Raw genomic sequence first — 20,858 nt, 5'->3', positions numbered from 1 at the left:
AGAGAGGGCAACAAAGTTTCTACGGGAGAACCTGCCCTTACATCTAAACTTGCCCGCACACAGGGATGCACTATACAGATATGCAATCTGAATTACAATTCCGCGGCAGAGGACAATGCCATCAATTCCTTGTCGGCGACGTTTTTCCTGGAGGAGGACTTGCGCACTGGAGCAAAGTTGACGCTCTACAAAAAAAATCTGAAGAGATCAAGCTCGGAGGTTTACATTTACATACTAACATTTACCTTGAATTCTTCACTCAGGTTTGTGGGCCGACTTCCAGTTTATGCGTATTTCCGAGGTAACCTATTTCCTACTTAATTGTTAGATATCATTGACTAAGGTTTAGTAATATTTACATGTGATGCTAATCCAGCATTTCCTTTTAACGTAGGTAAACCTATTTTTCGTAATCCTCTGGTATTTGTGCACTGGTTGCTCGCTCCTAACCCTCAAGGTTAAACTATGTCCAGGTTGGTCTTCTCTGCTCATCTAACTTTGCTTGCGGATATTACCGAGCTTCTTTCATTCTGCAACTGGTAGACTTCAAGGTGGCTCGGGCCGGAGCAAGCTGTTTGGCTCTTAACTGTCACTATCGTGGTTCTCTAGTTTCTATTTTTTTTTTTTATTCCATTGACCCTCAAGCTAAAGGATTCAACGGTTTTAGCACGGAAATTGTACAATATTGTTAAGAAAATTACTAACTGCTCACATTCTCATTTTAGCATTCAACTATCTTTGAAATCTTCAAATGACTTTAATATGTTTGAATTTAAGTTAATATAGTATTTAGGTCACTCATTTTAGGTTTGTTCTGACTATGAATTGAATATTTGTTCGCCCATCTCAGAGGTTATCCTTGTACCAACTCTATCTAAGAGGATATACGTCCTATGATGTAATCTATTCCGCTGTTTTTTTTTTTGTTCTAGGTGATGGCTATAACTCCATTTTTAAGAATAATATAATTTCAATATGTTGTCGATTGTTAGTCAAGTCTACATCGTCTCATATACTGTCATTTTGTATATGAGTCTCTACGTTGTTTTCTATGGCCCGAGATTTCTGTGATAATATTTAATTGGCGGGAGAATACATACTCTCCTATTTATTCTTTCTTATTTCTCGTGTTATGTATATGTGTTGATTTCCTTATTCATTTGATTAGGTGGGTAATATAATTATATACGTATTGATTCCTTTATTCATTTGTTTAGATGGATAATATAATTATGTATGCATTGATATCGTAGACCTTCGTGTATACTACAGTCCTTGGTTTGATTCTCTTACCATTCCGACGATCTCGCGTTAAAAAATATCTGGGGATTGTAACCCATGATTTCCAGTTGGGGCGAGGTTTCGACTCGGAATCTCATCGACTCGAAGACGATTCCAACCCTAACAACACTAGTACATTAATTCATTTATGAATGAGACTAATTTAACTGTCCCTGTATTATAATCTCTTTTTCCTATATACCAGATCTGTGGATAGCTCTGTTGACCAACTGGATTACACCATTCGGTTCTTAGTGCAGGTACTAATAGTTCCTCCCTAGATATTTCACACATATCCACGCACTCGTGTCACTGTGACACACCGCCGCTCCCTCTCCAGTGCTGCCATCGTCGCCCTTGAGAGACACCAACGCAGCGGTGGTCTGGTGAATTTGATGCCAAAACTACTAATTATTTATAACAGAAAAAAATACTAAATACTAATTTAAATTTCGTTTCATTTATAATTATAAATTTAGAAATATTTTCACTAATCATTTTATTTTATTGACTAGCTTATTTTATTTTAATCACAATGTAGATGTAAGTTTATATGAAAGTAAGTTTTATCATTAATTTTGGTTTTTCGAGTTTTGGTCTTTGGAGTCTGGAGTCTATTTTTAACAAATCTTTGTGTGAATATGGATTGCTATTTTTAACAAATCTTTGTGTCTATTTTTAATAAATTGCAGCCATCCTCTGACAATAACAATCAAAACTTATTTATCAATCTAGAGTTACAGAACCTTATGTATTGATATAGAAGGTTTAGTATTGATATAGAAGGTTTAGGAAGCGCTCCCACGGCCAATTTTCGAAAGGAGAAGTGGAAAATCAATATTAATAGCATTAAGCTATTAAATTGCAGCCATTCTCTGGCAGTAACAATAAAAACGTGGAAACGATTATAAACTACTCGATCTACCCTTGTCTTGTGGCCATTCGATCTATCCTAATTTTTCCTATATCAAATAATAAAAGAAATAGCAAAACCAATCCATGGTATGACAAAGAGTGTAAAAGTGCGAGGAGAGCAATTAAGGAAGCTGTTGATGAATCTCTTAAAATGGACAAGATAAAAATATATAAAGCCCTAACTAAAAGGAAAAAGAGGCAATACATTCGTCAAAGACAAGGGAATCTCTAACACCTCTCTAAGCTAGCTCCTAAGAAATTTTGGAGGCAAATTCTGACTAGGAAGACTAAAGAGGTGTCTCACCTCCATTCTTAGAATAAGAAGAAGGATTCAGGGGAAGTTGCTAGGGGGATGCATGAGAGAATTCAAATAGGAGGATTCTCATAGATATGATTGCGCTTAGTTAAAAAACAACCGTGCATATTCATTGAACCCTTATGCTTTGGAACAATACAAATATTAGGATTGGATAAGTTCTTTAGTGATGCATACGCCCTTTGGTTGGAAGTCCTCACATGTATAGTGTATTTCAAGACCATATTACACTTCATGGACTCTATAAGACTATTGTAATATATTGTATTTTATTATATGATACTATGACGGATGCCTCTTAGGTCAGCAATGGTCCAAGTAGCATGTTTTTGAAAAATTAATTGTATATATTAAATTTGTTATTTATTATGTGAATGTTTGAGCAACGATATCTATATTTGGTCGAGCTCTATTATTTTGTCTGTACTCCAATTATATATAGTTAGCATTATAGTTTTGATGAAAATTTTAAGGTGACGTTAGGTTGCCTTCGCATCCCCGACTACAGGTTTCGAGGGTGGACGTCAGCTTGTATGTGCGATACAACGGACAGAGAGACAGTACGCGACAGAGAGACTCGGCAAAGTGAAAAGACGCAGACATTCTCCATTGACGGGCAGCTTGGGTTTTACCAATTCCACGCATCAAATGACGATCCACATTACCAATTCCACGCGGTGGCACCCCCGGGCCGCCCCGCCCCACCGGACCGGCGGCGGGTCGATTCCAGTATCAACACTTTCGTTCTGAAGCTATATTTTGCAGGAAAATTTCGTAGTCACTGCCATTTTTAAAACAGCCGCAAAATTGACACCTAAAAAAATAAATCATTATTCCAGTATCAACACTTTCGTTCTGAAGCTATATTTTGCAGGAAAATTTCGTAGAAAATTTCGTAGTCACTGCCATTTTTAAAACAGCCGCAAAATTGACACCTAAAAAAAAAAACATCGTTCCAGTATACACACTTTTCATTTTGAGCACTGTTTTTGTGGTTTTTTTGGGGTTTTTGGGCCAGAGTTCCCGTTTTGAGTTTATAGTTCCCGTTTCAAAGTTTACATTGTTTCTATCTTTCCACTACTTGCCATCTTCTTTCACCACTAGAATCGATCTCGTAGATCTCCCACTGAACAAGGTGTACCATAGGCCCGAGTGAAACCCCTCAGCAACAAAGGCATCCCCTTAAAGCCAAAACAACTCTAATACCAAATGTACGTTTTAACCCCGTACAGAAATTACCTGCATATGAATTCTAAAACACAGAAAATAAACAATAGCGAGGGAATAACACATAAAACATATATACACAGAGATTTTCCCCTGGATCCAAAAACTTGGGCTACCAGCTTAATTTTTCATTATGTTCCTTTCAATGTTACAATACATATTTATACATGCCAAAGCATCCAATACCATGGACCGAAAACCATCGTGTCCAAGACCATGGACCAAAAACCATCACATCCAAAACCATGTGTGAAAATCATGCACAAAACCATAGGTAGGTCCGCCCAACCTAACATAGGGTATAAAACCAAAATTTTCTGGGGCGTTGCCCTGGACCCCATAAAGTGGGGTTACCAGCACCCCTCAAACCCCCTGTGACTCCCCTCACTACGCAATCGGAACAACAAAAGGGGGGCTCCGCCCCCCTTCTAACCCCCCGGTTAACTACGTGGGCTAGTCGTGGAAAGAATATAACACAACCCAACATGTTGGCCATCTTTTTTTTACATAGAAGTTAATTTCTAACCTTGGTAAATTCATTTTTATATATTAGTTATTTAATTGGTATGGTTTATGGATAAATCCTTGTATATGCTATGCTTTTCAATGTTTAACCTCCTATATTTAGTTGTAACACAATTTCCTAATGGATAGGTACGTAATTATGCTTTCAATATTATAGGGATCTCCTAGCTCTGATCTTGAGGTCAATTATATGCATATAATCATGGAAATTCCATGTATTTCATGCATATTGATGGTACTAAACTCAACTTAGGAGGAACTGCACCGAAGAGTTTGATGGAAAGGATTAGTGCAATCCATGTTTTCACCATAGCCAAATTTGAGGTCTAGTTTACCTTGAATCTGTGTAGGGGCATATAAAGCATGTTTGGATTTTGTTGTTTGTAGTTTGCAAGTCATAAAGACATGTTATTAATAGTTTTGGTGGCTAGTGGCTTGCTTGGGGATTGGATGTTCGAACCTCAGTCATTAGTCACATGGTTGGTGAGGTAGTGCCTAAGAACTTAGCCATAGAGGAGATTAAATCTGAAGGGCAACAATATGACCAACCATAATTCATTTTGTTAGGTTATAGTTTTCCCTGTAGCTAGCGTTCTGGCGGGCTCAGCCCCTGGTCACATGGTTGATGGGGTTGTGAATGAGATCTAGCAAAAATAGCATTCACATGTAGAGGGAAAACCAAATGGCCATAAGTCATTAGGTACTTTACATATTTCCTAGTGCATAGTGGCTTATGAACTATTACACTAGTCTAACTACAAGTTATCAAGTTAATGGAATAACAAGCTCGGTGATTGCCAACTAGTTGCTTAGTGAACGAGAATCTATTAGAAGAATGGTAGAGATAATAAAGCTATGAACGCCATGCCATGGGGAGGCTACTAACGAATAATATAATTGGGCTTAGTTCCAACAAGGGATTCAATCAAAAGATTTTAAATGATATCTCTATGCAAATAATCCCAAAAGTTATATATCATATATTGGTATATGGAAGCCCTCAATTACTTAAAATAAAGAGTCAAGGGAGATCTAAATGAATAGTTCATAAGCAACAATGTTTTCTAGGGTTTTGAAAATGGGGTTGCAAGCTAAGTGGTCTTAAATATAATAAAAATCCCATAGTCAAGTGTGCTTGAGATAGAGGAGTCTTGGGATGGGTGAGCTCCTAAGAAGTCTTGGTTAGTAGGTAAAAGCCTTGAAAGTGTCAATTGATGGCATGAGATTCACTTCACTAGTTTCAATCACACTTAGTCACCCATATGAGCATCACGTAATGCAATGAGTGCTAATGGAATATTCATTATCATGACAAATTTGGTCATCTTAGCTATTGTTCATGAGATATGGGTCATGATTGTGACTCATTTATTTAAATAATCCTAGAAAAGATATCTCATAAGTTGTAGTATGGAAGCTCCCAAATTCCTTAAAGGTATTAAGGGAGCTCTAAATGAATAATTCCTAAGGAAAAATACTTGCTAAGGTTTGGGGTTTCATGCTATGCGGGTTGGAATATAGGAAAATTCCATAATTAAGCACATATGAGCTAGAGGAGTTTTGGGATGGGTGATCTAAAAGGGAAGTCCTAGTTACTAGGTGCAAGCCCTATGGGTATTATGATGTTAATTAAGAAGTAGGATGAACCATTAAATATCAAATCTAATAAAGATGAATAGATATGAAAGAATTATTAAAAGGACTAAAAATAAGAAGGTCATGCAAACATACAATAATTGAACCAAATTGTAGGATTAAATAATAGTTAAAAATGTTGAAGTCTTCACCTTAAATAAATTTTATTACGTATCCAGTTTAATCTAACTAAACAAGATCATAATTTATAACTAACCCTTCATAACCATTGAAAAAAATATCTATAACCACATTTGGAATGTATAACACTAAGTCAATACCCATATAATCATCATCATCAATATGATTAATATGATGTAAGTCTGTACAATGAAGTGCTTGGACCTAATTCATTTGACACTTATTCCTTCTCTTGTGAATCTTCTCAGACTCTTTTGCTATCATCTTTTTTTGTTACATATTTTGCAAGTGACCTTCCTCTTAGATAAAAAAATAACATTGTATAACATACTTGCTCTATATGGAACCTATGAATACAATACATACACATGTTCACTTGGAAGAACCTAATGATCCATTGAGTGACTCATGCCAAGTAGTATTAATTATGGTAAATCTATTATCATGAATAATAAAATTGCCTTGACCCTTTGTACCAACAATCTATATCACCTAACCTTAAAGACAACCATCTTAAAGGATTTCAAGTACATCTCAAATATACTTCCAAATAGCCATAGTATCTAAATTAGATGTGATCAAATGTCTATCACTCCTATGGGAAATATTAATAACCAAGAAAATTATAATTATCCCATTGTTAGTGGTTTTCTTCTTATCATCCAATTGTTTGATGTGGTATTTTTAGCCATTGTACCACATATCTTTGTGATTTTTTATGTGCAACGTGGATTGTTAATAGATAAAAATGTATAAGTTAATTTGAGGGACAAAAAAACAACACATAAATGGGAGATAAATGTGAACAATATCTAATTAATGATTTATTTTATACCATTTTCATTATAAGTTAAATTGATTCCCTTTTGGATAAGGTTGGTCTCATTATCACATAATCCCTTTTAATAGAATCCATCACCTTACTAGATAATATATTAAGGTTAACTTCATCATTTTATCCATAATTCATTTAATTGAGATTATTTTCGATGTGTAAATTCAATGTATATCACTATTCATTACCTTGATAAGGAAAGAATAATTGATTTGTGTACCAATAGATCTTAATGATATCTATATGAAGACGTGATGGCAATCAAAACTACTATCTTTCACTTTTCTTCATTTATCTTTCCCCAACAAAACCTCCCCTTCAAATTTGTTAGTGGAATTGACATCCCAAAGGACAGGCACATTGATATTAATGACTACTTTAGGGTAGGTAGGCACTAATATGCATTATGGTATGATATACCATACGAACTTCTAGACATGAACTTTGTCTAACAAAAGATTTAATATCTTCAAGTGATTGTCCACCAACCACATGCTTATGTGTGAAAGGGTCCAAATATATCAATTTCCTTGGCTTGGGGATTGATGTTGCATTCTTATCCATTGAAAAATATTGAAGGTGGATATTTGTTATTCAGCGCATTAGATAATGACTTTGTCTCTTTCAATTCTTGATATCTTATTTATGGATTTCTTTAGATGACAACTACCTACACATATAAGGAAATATCATGTGTCAACTTAATATTACATGTGGGTGAATAAACTTCAACTAATTCTACAAGTAACATTTTAATTATAACTTTTACTTACCTCATGTACTTGGTGAGACATACCTCATGTATTTACCTCATTTGAGACTTCTTCCTTCTGTTGTGAATCTTCTCAGTCTCTTTTGCTATCATCTTCTTTTGTTACATATTTTGCAAGTGACCTTCCTCTTAGATAAAAAATAACATTGTATGACAAACTTGCTCTATATGGAACCTATGAATAACATAAATACACATGTTCATTTGGAAGAACGTATGAATCCATTGAGTGACTCATACCAAGTAGTATTAATTATGATAAATCTATTATTGTGAATAATAATAGTACCTTCACACTTTGTACCAACAATGTATACCACCTAACCTTAAAGACAACCATGTTGAAGGATTTCAAGTACATCTCATATACTTCCAAATAACCATAGTATCAAAATTAGATGTGATCAAATGTATATCACCCCTATGGAAAATATTAATTACGAAGAAAATTATTATTATCCCATTGTTAGAGGTTTTCTTCTTATCATCCAATTGTCTGGTGTGATATTTGTAGCCATTGTACCACATATATTTGTTATTTTTTATCTACATGTTAAAAGTGGATTGTTAATAGATAAAAGTGTATAAGTTAATTTGAGGGACAAAATACCAACACATAAATAGGAGATAAATGTGAAAAATCTGTAAGTAAAGATTTATTTTCTACCTTTTGCACTATAAGTTAAATTGATTCCCTTTTGGATAAGGTTGGTCTCATTATCACATAATCCCTTTTAATATAATCCATCACCTTACTGGATTATAGATTAAGGTTAACTTCTTCATCATTTTATCCATAATTCATTCAATTGAGATTATTTGCGATGTATAAATTCAATGCATATCACTATTTACTACCTTGATAAGGAAATAACAATTGGTTTGTGTACCAATCAATCTTAATAATATCTATACGAAAAAAGTGATGGCAATCAAAACTACTACCTTTCATTTTTATTCATCTATGTTTCCCCAACCAAACCTCCCCTTCAAATTTGTTAGTGGAATTGACATCCCAAAGGAGAAGCACATTGGTATTAATGACTACTTTGGGGTAGATAGGCACTAATATGCATTATGGAATGATATACCATATGACCGTCTAGACATGAACTTTGTCTAACAAAACCTTTAATGTCTTCAAGTGACTGTCCACCAACCACATTCTTATGTGTGAAAGGGTACAAATATATAAATGTACTTGACTTGGGTTATGAGGTTGTATTATTATCCATTGAAAAATATTGAAGATAGATATTTTTTCATTCAGCGCGTTAGATAATGACTTTGTCTCTTTCAATTATTGATATCTTATTTATGGATTTCTTTAGATGACAACTACCTACACATATAAGGAAATATCATGTGTCAAATTAATATTACATGTGGGTAAATTAAACTTCAACAAGTTCTACAAGTAAAATTTTATTTATAACTTTTACTTACCTCATGTACTTGTTGAGCCTTCATATATAAATCATTTTATACTATTTTCAAAGTTGTTTTAGAGTGATAGAGGTAAAAATTACTATAAGAAGGAAGAAAGCATTATGGTAAACATTTGGCACTAGAAAATAACATATATACCATGACATTATCATAAATATTAGAAAATGCCAAGCCTTAATGAATATGACAATCATGGGTCTCTGCCTAGCCAAAAATACCCTTCTTCTTTGATATATTATTTATATTCAAGGCAAAACTAGTTGGAAGTTTTATCTTCCATACAAACCCTTTTAGAATATTTTTCTCTTGCTCTATCAATAACCATGGAAGATTGACTGGTTGTCCATCACTATAAGAATGACTTAAATGTTTCATCACATTTGTTTCCTCAACATCACTTATAACTTTAGAATTTTTATCTATGATATTCTTCCATCTAAAATTCTCCATAGTCATTTTGTGACATTATTCCCATATGCACTGGGTCAAACAGATGAGCTAATTGTTAAGATGTCATTCTTCATGGTTTTTTGACAACCTCTTCCTAACCATTAAATATATAGTTTATATATTTTCTTGTAGTTCAATACTTATGGTTCCAAGGGAGGAAATTCCAATACTCGTCATATACCTCATTTCCTAAATATACTAAATGTTTAAATGTTTTCACATGACAACGCTCTCAAAATGTATACGTAAACTTATTTAAAGGAATGCAAGATATATAATAATGTAAATAAAATAAATTTAAATAATAATAATAGAGGATACATAGAGTCTAAATTCACTTTACACACCATAGATAAATGTTAGCTCAATGGCATCATGGATTGTTCATATAAGTATTCCATGGGATTGAAATTATTTTTTCCCTAGCGGTTTGGAGATATCATACATAGTGGTGCCAACCCAGAACTCTAAAATTTCACCAATAATAACCTTAATATATGCATCCACATCTCTAACTTAGCGCTTACATGGTTAATTGAAAATGCACATAACTAATTCCTTGTGCATACAAAATGTGTAATAAAACAGTAAAAATAAATCTACATGTCATAAACATTCCAAAAAATAAGTACATGGAAAAATTATTACCAACATTGTGTGCTTCCTCTTCTTGACATCAAAGGAATAAGGTAATTATTATCTATAACAAAAATTGGCCACACTTAGTAAGTGGACATGAGTTATCCAAATATTGATACCATCAACCACAAATGAAAGTGTATCAATACAAGGTTCTTATTTAAAAATAGGCCATCATTATTCAATGTCATTTAATGTAGAACCATATGTAGACATTCCCATAACCTATCTTCACTTCTATTTAATGCATAGTCTATGCTATGCTTTTTACTTGAGCAATAATTGAAAATGTAGAGACATGGGATATGATGAACAAGTTGGGGGCCCTTACTTGTCACTTGATTAGTTTGACATCTATTAATTTCATATTCAAAGAATGTCATCCTTGTTGCATTGTTTTCATAATATATGATGCAATTAATAAGACATGTATCAATTTCTTGATACTCCATTCCTATATCATTCATAAGAGAATGCATTTCTTGGCATGTATGAGGTACAATATTTGATGATGGTACTAGGAGATTAATACCTAACAATATACAAGAAAAATTAAATTAATCTATAGAATTGTGGATATGCAATCTAATTATTACAATCATAAAAATTAGACAAAAACATCTATTTATATAAAGAATTATATTGCATACCTTATAAGTTGTGTCATACAAATTTGAAATACCATTCAGTACCCTCAAGTTGACCAACAACTAAATAACAAAGAGAAGACATGTCTTTGAGTCTATGTACATGAGTTTTTGTGGCTTGTTGATAAGGAATCCATCATGAATACAATCATATATCTCATCTTTGGGTGTGCCCTCACCCATTGCATCAAAGGTGTCATGGATCACCTATTTCTCATGGCTTCACAAACATATCAAATCCTTTTTTTTCCTTATGATCAGCTTAATATTTATCACCCTCTCCATTGGTACCACAATTTTCACCCTTGGAAATTTCAAGTTGGGACATTTTTATCTTCATATTAAGAAACAAAGAAATACAATTAGCATCAAACTATTAAAAAATTTAGAATTTTGAAAAAAAAAACAAGAAACAAATGTTTTGTTTATCTTAATAAGGTGAAAATTTGGTTCCTCCATGATTAAAATCTAAGTAATATTTATTCACAATGTATTATTAATTCTTCTTTTGTGTACTAATCACTTGCATTTCTTGCAAGAGGAAATAACATTTCCCATGACTAATTAAAGGAAGTTTAGGATCATATTGAGATGGTCTTTTGTGATTACTTTGATGTGCAATAATTATTGTAATACACATAATAACACTAAATATAATAATCATAATCAAAATAAATAATAATAACATTGATTAGGCTAATGAAAGATCAAAGATACACACCCATTCACCTTATGACTAGTCGTTGCATATAAGTATACCATCATAAGGTTTATTGTAACATCATAATTCAGTGTTTATCATTTAATATTCAATAGATCTTATCTAATTGCAGAAATATTATAGAATTCTCATAATAGATAAGAATATGTATGCTAGATTTGTTATTAAGGGAAAAATTAGCCAAATTCATGGGTTACTCCTTTAATTTACCCATTCGAACACTACCAAAATAAACAATTTTGTACTTGTCAAATCCATATGATACTACCTCAACTAATTGTTATGTACATCATCTATATCATTCACTGCATGTTCTATATGTACATCCCTCTATATGATCAACAATGCACTCTAGCACCACCTTGTCAATTCCACTATAAAATCTCTAAATTTTTCATACTATAAAACCGTATTGCATATAACCATATTTCTTATCCCCATGTGATATGTAACTACTTTTCTGTTCATTGGTGTATGCTAGTACCATACAATTTCACATCGATTAGGTTGTACAACTTCCATTTAAAATTTGCACTAGTTTTGGTTTGTCCAAGTTGCACCCCCTCAAATCAGATGATTTTATTTTTACTCTGGCATTTTAATATATGTTTACTCACTTTTCATAAAATCGTTTTCTTTTAATTAATTGAACTTGATATACATTATATAAAAAGTAAAATAAAATTGCACATGGATGGATGTTAAACCCAAGATTGTTAGTTATAATAAATTGCACATAGATGTTAACTAATGTAGAGATGAAGCCAATGGTTTAAGGTACCACCTCACTAATGTTGAGAGAAGAAAAAGAATTAGGAAAGAGGCAAAACAAATTAGGGAAAAAATGACAGATTAATGGAAGTTTGTGAAAAATAATGGTAAGCATAATAATAATGAGAACAGGGAAAATTTTAAGAACCACCCTAAATTTATATGTATAATAAATGAGCGAATCCCCATGATATATAGGAAAAACGGGAGGCGATTTTATCAATAATATAATATGTATATATAAAAAATTTGGCAAATCTCTCACCAGATTATATTATCTTGTAAGGTCATGGCGAATCTATCAATGAATTATAAAATCTTGTAAGATCTTGGCAAATCTTTCACTGAATAATAAAAAGTGAAGTCTTGGAGAATGTTTTGTTAAAGTATGAAACCATGTATATATAATTTTTTTGGCAAATATCTCACCAGATTATATTATCTTGTAAAGTCATGGCGAATCTATCAATGAATTATAAAATCTTGTAAGATCTTGGCAAATCTTCACTGAATAATAAAAAGTGAAGTCTTGGCGAATGTTTTGTTAAAGTATGAAACCATATATGATAATAGGAAAACATATTCATTAAATTGTAATATAATAACATACATGTTAAGAAAAAAGAAACATAATTTTCTCTTCCTACAAACAATGTTGCAAGTTTCAGTGGCCATGTTTGTCAAGGTTCTTACTGTACACTCTTTCATATCCTTCTATTAGTTTTGGTAATATTCCACAACAACGTTCTTGTAGGTGTTGATCTTGACCTCCAGTTCTATCAAGGTAGGAGGGATTAATCTTTTCTCTACCACTTTTGTCAAGCTATCAAATTTCTTTCTTATTCCATAGAACCCAACTGTGAGATAATAATAAAAAAAATAAAAATAAAAAAAAAAAAAATAAAAAAAAAAACCCCACATTTTGTTTACCCCAACACGCCAACAAGTAGTAAGCCCCAACTATATAATATAAGAAAGTAGTAGGTATCCCAAAGACCTGAAGGGGATCTAATGGAAAGAAGTGACTGTTGTCAGAAGCCTTCCAATCAATATATTAATATATACATATAGATTTATTATTATTTTAATTGGAAATATTCAATTAAATAATAAAATTTAATTATGTCTCTCCCAATCTAAATTGCTTATTAGCATATTTCACTACCTTCATATGTCTTGCATTTTTTAACAACGTTGTAACATGTGGATTAATTTCCTTTTTGGTGCACAATCTCCACCTTTTAGGAAAATATGGTGCATTGGCCCAACCCCATATGGTGCACTGGCCCAACCCCTACAGATCATTACGACAAATTAAGAAAAACAAAGAAGATGAAAGGTTGTACAAACCAGCATATTTTTCAAGCACTGGCCCAACCCCTACAGATCATTACAACAAATTAAGAATAATAGAAAAGATGAAAGGTTGTACAAACCAACATATTTTTGAAACAACTAATCCAACATCAGTACCTTAACTTTTTCATGAAGATATCATATTGAGAACGTTTGAAAAATGGTGGGAAATCTAGGCACTGACTATCTCTCTTCTGCGAGGGTGATGCGGAAAGAGTGATAAGATTTCACTGTTTTGAATTTTTTTTTTTGTTAAATAGAAAAACCAATATTAATGGAGATATTGGGTATTTTTTACTAAATTTTGTGAAGTGACTAAATGTAGCTTTAACCATTCACCTTGAGATGTTTTTTATAATATAATTTCCAAAGTCTATTTAATATCCTCATTACCAACCTATATCCATCTTAACTCCACTTCTACCACTCTTGGAGGGATGAAATCTATTTATCCCTCTCAGCACTTCGTAGACCCAGAATTAAGATGGATCTAAGTTGATAGAATTTCCCCTTTAAATAGTCTATGCTCACATGAATACCATGATATTACCATGGGTTAGCATAAACCTGGAGCTTAAAAACTACTATTAGTAATTTATAAAAATTAATAAAATTAATAATTGTTTTTTATTTTAACCAAATTAAAATGTTTAAGTGACATTAAATTACAAGATCCAATTTTACCCTTGATCTACCAAGCCCGAGGATCAAATACTTTTTCACTCTATGCTAGTTTGCATATCACGATATTTGATCCCTCCGGGGGTTAGTAGATCCAAAGTAAAGATGGATCTATGTTGGTTTAATTCCCCCGTTTAAATAGCCTACATTCCACATGAATACCATGGGTCAATACCATGTGCCGTCTTTTTTTATTAATGCTAATATTAGAGTTAATAATGGGTTAATAATTTTTTTTGCATGGTATTAATAATAATTTGGCCCATGGTATTTAGCCCATAGTATTTGGCCCATAGGCTTCACCTAAATATAACACATTTTTTGAGTGTTCTTAAATATAATGTGACTTCTGGGGTAAATATAAAAAAATGTTTTATTTATTTACCATACCTCTCATTTATTTATATTTTTATTAATTTACCATACCTCTTTTATAAATATGGTATTTGGCCCATAGGATTCACTTAAATAAAACCTCTTTTTCGAGCCTTGTTAAATAGAAAGAGGGTTATGGACTAAATATAAAAAGATGTTTTATTTATTTACCATACCTCTAGTTTATTTATATTTATATTTATTTACCATCCTTTGGAGTAAGTATAAAAAGAGGTTTTTATTTATTTACCATACTCCACTTTATTTATATTTTTATTTATTTACACGTAAATATAAGGTGATTTATGGAGTAAATATAAAAAAATGTTTTCCATTATTCTTTATATAATTATGACTAAACAGATGCAAACTTGGAATATGGCAAGAACATTATTCAATCTTTAAGTAAACATGAAAATAAGAGACTTTTTAAATAAAATGAAAAAGAAAAAAACCTTTTTTACACCGAATGTGGAGGGTGAAATAACTATCATAAATACCTATTCTTGAAAATTAGGGTGAATGGAAGGTTGTAACTCCTAATTTCAAGGGCTAAATTTACTTTTTTTACTCTCTCCCTTAAAATAAGGTGGGCTAACCTCCATACCTAATTTTTTTATAAAATAAATTTGAGGCGATTTGTAACAATGTACTGTGATACAAAATATTCGCCCAATAAAAATATAAAACCCCTTAATTTCGCCCAAGGGCGAAAATTCGCCCCTAAAATTTTCCATGAATGAGAAACAATAACATGATGGAACATTGTAAATACTTATTGATCATAGTGAAGGAATTGGTCAACTAACTAAAAATATAGATGCATTATTTGTATAATACATACTCCACCAAAAATCACCACAAAACGCTTAATTTCCAAACCCAAGTTATTCGAGATAACAAGATAACACAAGTTATCTAAATAAAATGAAAATAGAGATACCTAAATGATGGACTAGATGATCCAAAATCTATCATATCAATTAATAAAATGAAGGAAATTTTTGCTATGAATTCATATAAATATGAATTAGAAAAGATATTGATGGAATCCTTATACTTAGAAGGAGGTGCTTATGATTGGGTCATATGGTGATCCAAAAAAAACTAGTGGTTTCCCCATTCATTCGAAAATGTTCATAGATGATCTTCTTATTTAATTTCACGATGGTGAAGAAGATGACAATGATATCGTGTTCACACATTTACAACAAATATGGCTAGCTAACAAATATACACATGAATGACAAGTATTAGTAATTATATTTCTTGATTTTATAGATGGTTGATTGTAAAAAAATATATATTTCAAGGTTACAACTCATTATCCACAATGAAGTAATACTATCAATGATCTGTAACCTATTGTGGCTATTCCACTAGATAGTTCATCACAATAGATTTGATAAAATAAACTAAAATCTACACTATGAAGGTAAAATTCCCTCAAATTATAGATTTGTTAATTACTAATTTTATGCTTATGTGTGAAATAGATAAAATGCAAAAAATAGAGAAAATAAAATAAAATCACACACTGTCCACAATAAACCCCAATATTTTCTTTGGGAAACCCTTAACAGAGAAAACCTATTTAGAAGGTGATGTTGCTTTTCTCTTTTTTCTTAGGTATGGAAATAATGCAAGTACAATGGAGAAGGAACTCTTCATGGAGTTACTTGAGAATTGTGACATGTTACTCTGCTACGTAAAATTAACCTTCTCTATTATGCTTGCTATCTTGCAATCCCAATTGATCTTCTCTTTATGGAACAAAATACAATAACATAGAATGGAACCCCTACTCCTCCTACTGGTTCGTCTTTAACATAACCCAATAGCCAACTAGGGGTTAAGTTTGACTCCTTCAAATCTCAAGTAAAGTTACTACTTTGACCCTTCTAGGTCGTCTTCATAGTCAACACATGGCTAGTCCCTTTTGCATGAGTAATGGAGATGACATCACATCCTCTCGAATCATGGTTATCAAACTGAAAGGTGAAATTCTAGGAGGTGTTGAAAATGGAAACAAGAAATGCTAAAAATATAAGTGCTAAAAATAGCACTGCTATAAATAGCAGTTCTAGTACCAGTGCTCGACTCAGAAACAAGGAATGAAAAATGGAAGTGCTAAAAATAGCATTGCTATTTTTAGAAATTCAGGATGGATTCCTATTTTAGTCAGTCCCTAAACTAAAATAGTGATGTAAAATTCGAATTTGATCTTAGCAGCTATTTGTAAAATAATTAATTAATTCATCTTGAGTTAATTAGTTAAGGAAAATCAAACATGAAGTCTATGTGGGGACGTGCAACAGTTTCTCCATTAATTGAGGAATTTATCCATCAGTTAAAGAGATAAGGATGAGTTGTAATTAGTTGGATTAGTTAACTGAGTCAAGCCCAGTTAGATTAATTCAAACAGTTTGTTGAATTAATGTCAGTTCAGTTAGTTAATGCTTGTGTGCATGCAATTGGTGCACTTCAGATAACTGAGTATTCTCTCATAAATAACTCATGCATGTCAGTTCAGACAGAGACCTAGTTGAGATTAGAGGAGGGACAGTGTACTATCAGTTGGATGGATTTTTCCTATAAAGGAAACTCATCCATGGAGAAGGATTTATCTCCTTCAAGATTGCGCAGATAGATCAGAGGTTAGTGAGTGTGTGAAGAGGCCAATTCACACAGGTGGCAGCACTAGAGCCCAAGGAAAACTGCACAAGGAAATAGGAGGCTTGGAGGGTATTGGAGAAGGTTTTTGAGAAGCCTTTGACTGTCTATGAGTAGCAGTTGGATTGCAGAGAGAGCAGGATAGCTTGTGAGCTGATTCTTTTTGTAATCTAGACATATTTCCACTTGTATGATAATACAGAGATTGGAGTTTTAGGCTGAGGCTTTCCCCGGGTCATTCTTTTGTGTTCATGTGTGATTGAATTCTCTTCATCTGTTATATGTGTTCTATTTGATCTTGCTCATATTCGATTAAGCTTCCGCAAAGTTTGTTGTAGAAGTAGATCTTGTATTTTGCTTTAGTATATTGCATAATATGTTGATCTACAGTGGGAATTTCTACATGGTATCGGAGCGAGGTTTTGTAGAAAACGTTCTACATGGTATCAAAGCAAAGGTGATCAAAGCGAAGAACAGTATACGAAGAAGAGAATTCAAAGTAAAAAAAAAAAATTGGGCCGCGAGTTTTCAGAGCAAATCTAAACAATTTTGAGCAAAATTTTCAGAAACAAATAGCAGATCTGGATTCCTTGCTGAAAAAGACCCAATTCAAAAAAAAAAATCGGCCGAATCGGAGTTCGGATGAGGGAGATATTGCTGATTTAAAATCAACTCTTTTTCCAAAAAATTTCATGACAGTGGGAAAGATGAAATAGATTGGTGTGCTAGCCAAAAACCTGTCTGCACTTGAGGTACAAGATGCATGCAAAGCCTTGAGGAGCAAGGAAAAGGTTAGATACTTGGTGGTTGAGAGGGAGAGTAAATTACCTCTCAACATGCAGCGCCAGAAGAAGTCTCAGACAATTGTGGAGGAGCCACAATTGGTGAAGCAGCTTCAGGAGGTTGTGGAGCAGCTACAACTGGAGAAGCCGAGAGGAGACCAAGTGGAGGCATCCACTCATGTAGAGACCTCTAGTATGGGAAAATTTCAAGCCAAGTGGGCAGAGGGATCACATGCATCCATACCTCTAGGTAGGAGGTGGGGCGATGTGGAGTGAGAGTCCCAAGGCTGAAATAGGGGCAAGATCATTGAGGTACCCAACCTCTTTGATTAGACCCTGCTACGGGAGCCTCGACGAGGAGTAGCAGGACTGGCTGAGTGGGTAGAGGCAAATGTGGATGGAGCGGCAGAGAGAGCTACAGTGCACGAGTCCCAAGACTGTGTAGAGCTAGCAGGCTGCAGCAATGCGAGAGGCACAGGAGTGTTGCACCAGTGCAGGATGGCATAGAGGGGTGTGCAACGGTGCGAGATGCATGGAGATGTTGCAGCAGCTCAGAGGTCAGAGAGGGAGCACTTGTTAGTGGCAGAGGGAGCTTCAACATCAGAGTATGTTTCTAGCCCAACAGAGAGGTCAGTTAGGAGTTTTTTTGTTTCTAGAGTCGTTGGAATGTCCACACTTGGAATAAGTGTTGCATGCACTTGCAGAACATTACAAAGGTTCAGGATCGGGTTCGAGTTGAAGCCTTTCTTGTTGAGAGGGAGTGTTGAAAATGGCAACAAGAAATGCTAAAAATAGAAGTGTTAAAAATAGCACTACTATAAATAGCAGTTCTGGTACCAGTGCTGGACTGAGCAACAAGGAATGCAGTTCAGGATGGATTCCTATTTTAATCAGTCCATAAACTAAAATAGTGATGTAGAATTCGAATTTGATCTTAGCAGTTGTTTGTAAAATAATTAATTAATTCATCTTGGTAATTAGTTAAGGAAAATCAAACATGAAGTCTATGTGGGGACATGCAATAGTTTCTCCATTAATTGAGGAATTTATCCATCAGTTAAAGAGATAAGGATGAGTTGTAATTAGTTGGCTCAGTTAACTAAGTCAAGTCCAGTTAGATTAATTCAAATAGTTTGTTGAATTAATGTAATTTTAGTTAGTTAATGCTTGCATGCATGTAACTGTTGCACTTCAGGTAACTGAGTATTCTCTCATAAATAACTCATGCGTGTCAGTTTAGACAGACACCCAGATGAGATCAGAGGAGGGACAGTGTACTATCAGTTGGATGGATTTTTCCTATAAGGGAAACTCATCCATGGATAAGGATTTATCTCCTTCAAGATTGTGTAGTTAGATCAGAGGTTAGTGAGTGTGTGAAGAGGCCAATTCACACAGGTGGCAGCACTGGACCCCAAGGAAAACTGCGCAAGGAAATAGGAGGTTTGGAGGGCAGAAGAGAAGGTTTGTGATAATCCTTTGACCGTCTATGAGCAACAGTTGGATTGCAGAGAAGAAGGTTTGTGAGAAGCCTTTGACTGTCTATGAGCAGCAGTTTGATTACAGAGAGAGCAGGATAGCTTGTGAGCTGATTCTTTTTGTAATCTGGACATATTTCCACTTGTATGATAATACAGAGATTGGGGTTTTAGGCTGAGGCTTTCCCCGGGTTATTCTTCTGTGTTCATGTGTGATTGAATTCTCTTCATCTGTTATATGTGTTCTATTTGATCTTGCTCATATTCGATTAAGCTTCCACAAAGTTTGTTGTAGAAGTAGATCTTGTATTTTGCTTTAGTATATTGCATAATCTGTTGATCTATAGTGGGAATTTCTACAGGAGGCATTACTTTTGCATATGAACTCTAATTAACATCTTTCTTACATAGTTGGAAAGGTCACTGAGTGTATAATAACATTAGAGTGTATTACATAATTAAGTGTTTTTTTACCCCAAAAAACATCATTTAATGCCTTAAAATGGGTCTAGAAGGTTCTAGACCCTAATTATCCAAATTGGGATCCACTGGTAAAAATGACCTTGCAAGTTGATTCCCCTAATTTTTTCGCTTTAGAAGCATAGAAATTAATGAAAAATAATATAATGATATCATATGTATCAACCAAGGCCTAAGAACTTGGTTGAAAAGCTATAAGTATTGAAAATTGGTCAAAAGAAAGTTAACTAATCAATTAGAGGTAACTTTTGAACTTTCAAAGAAAACAACCAATTGCAATGATAGTAAATATCACCATTTAGAAAGATGAAAAGAAGGAAAACAATTGTTGTGGATGAGACAAGAGTTAGACTTTAAGGTATAGATGATAAGAACCATTGTTACACTACTTTAAAATAGTGAATGGAAGGAAGTAGAAGTCTCAAAACTAGAAAAAGAACTTATTATAAGCTATAATTTGAAATCGAATAATGGCAAAAACACCACCAAAAGTGTTATTAGCATCAATATCAATAATTCTAGAAAATAAGATTGAAGATAGGGTCCCCAAAAAAAAAAACTACTGCTTAGAAAGAACAAACTACAAAATATATTAGACCTTCATCTAAGGAAGGTTAAAGACCTAGATCTAATGAAAAATGGGTAAGAAACATAGTCAAACATACATGAATGCAATAGAAGTATGTTACCCAGGAGCGTAAGGTTTCAT

Source organism: Pinus tabuliformis, chromosome 7, assembly GCF_031772625.1.
Source record: "Pinus tabuliformis cultivar Carrire ecotype Pingquan chromosome 7, CPIR1, whole genome shotgun sequence".
Classification (NCBI taxonomy): domain Eukaryota; kingdom Viridiplantae; phylum Streptophyta; class Pinopsida; order Pinales; family Pinaceae; genus Pinus; species Pinus tabuliformis.
Note: the sequence above shows the minus strand (reverse complement) of the source record.